The following is a 1782-nucleotide window of genomic DNA, read 5'->3' as shown; positions in this document are numbered from 1 at the left end:
CAACCAGGGAACTGATCAGATCTGCACCTGTATAGCTTTAGCACTTTGGGAGTGACAGCCCAAGTAAAGGTTGAATGTATTAATCTATTGACTAAACCAATAAGTTTGCAACTATGTTTGTAGGTGAGGGAACTCCGATAACACCATCTAATCTGGCTGGGGAAGATAATTAACTGGAAAGAGTTTGTTGTTGTTTTATGCCTTCAAGTTGATTATGGAGACTTATGGCGACCCTATGAATATTTTTGGATATATCCATAGGGTTTTCATAGAAAGAGGTATTCAGAGGGGGTTTACCATTGCCTTTCTCTAAGCCTATGGCATCTGGTATTCCCAGGTGGTCTCCCATTCAAGTACTAAGCAGGCCTGACCCTGCTTATCTTCTGAGATCAGATGAGATTGGGCGTGTTCAGGGTAGTATAGCCTTAGGCTGGAAAGAGTTACAGATGTGTTAATTAAAATAACTAGTGCCCCTCATAGTTTGGATTGATTTAGGGAACTCTGTTAAAAACAAAAGTCATTATATCTCACATGAAGTCTCCACGGAGAAGGTCAATAGCTTTAGGCTTCTCTCTGCAAGCAAAATGGCTAAAGAATTAATTTCTGAGCAGCAGCTGAGATTAATCCAATCATTCATGAGGTGTTTCAATCACAAGATCAGGCTTGGAGCAAGATTCTAAGGGAAGTTGACCCAAAGCCCCATCTATTTTCTTGGTCCAGATGGGACAAAGTTATGTCTGGGTCCTGAAAAGGGCAGCAATTGAATTACAATAAGAACTGGACAAGGTCCTTGAATGAGTGGTGGCAGGCCAGCTCCAGACACTCTTGGATGAGACCGATTATCTGGATCCATTTCAGTCGGGTTTCAGGCCTGGTTTTGGCATGGAAACAGCCTTGGTCGCCCTGTATGATGACCTCTGTTGGGAGAGAGACAGGTAGAGTGTGACTCTGTTGATTCTCTTTGATCTCTCAGCAGCTTTTGATACCATCAACCATGGTATTCTTCTGGGACGACTGGCTGAGTTGGGAGTGGGAGGGACTGCATGGCAGTGGTTCCGCTCCTACTTGACAGGTCGGCTCCAGAAGGTGGTGCTTGGGGAACATTGCTCGGCACCCTGGACTCTCCAGTATGGGTTTCCGCAGGGGTCAGTTCTGTCCCCCATGCTGTTCAACATCTACATGAAACCGTTGGGTGCGGTCATCCGGAGCTTTGGCGTGCGCTGCCATCAGTAGGCTGATGACACACAGCTCTATTTCTCCTTTTCATCTTCTTCAGGTGAGGCTGTCAATGTGTTGAACCAGTGTCTGGCTGTGACAATGGACTGGATGAGGGCTAATGAACTGAGGCTCAATCCAGACAAAACTGAGATGCTGCTAGTGGGTGGTTCTTCTGACCGGATGGTGGATGTCCAACCTGTCCTGGATGGGGTTGCACTCCCCCTGAAAGAGCAGGTTCATAGCTTGGGGGTTCTCCTAGAACCATCTCTGTCACCTGAGGCTCAGGTAGCCTCTGTGGCATGGAATGCCTTCTACCAGCTTCGGTTGGTGGCCCAGCTACACCCCTATCTGGACAGGGATAACCTGGCTTCAGTTGTCCATGCTCGGGTAACCTCTAAGTTAGATTACTGCAATGCACTCTACATGGGGCTGCCTTTGAAAACAGTTCAGAAACTGCAGCTTGTGCAAAATTCAGCGGCCAGATTGGTAACAGGGACCAGACGGTTCGAACATATAAAACCGATTCTGGCCCGGTTGCATTGGCTACCTGTATGTTTCTGAGCT

The 1782-nt window shown here is 47.2% G+C and overlaps 1 pseudogene; it reads right to left on the bottom strand.

Moving 5' to 3' along the window:
* Positions 1-312: 312 nt before the first annotated feature.
* Positions 313-431, bottom strand: LOC133384623 (5S ribosomal RNA; annotated as a pseudogene).
* Between the last annotated feature and the right edge of the window lie 1351 nt (positions 432-1782).

This window comes from Rhineura floridana, chromosome 4, assembly GCF_030035675.1.
Source record: "Rhineura floridana isolate rRhiFlo1 chromosome 4, rRhiFlo1.hap2, whole genome shotgun sequence".
Lineage (NCBI taxonomy): Eukaryota > Metazoa > Chordata > Lepidosauria > Squamata > Rhineuridae > Rhineura > Rhineura floridana.
Note: the sequence above shows the minus strand (reverse complement) of the source record. Positions and strands in the feature narration are given on the sequence as shown.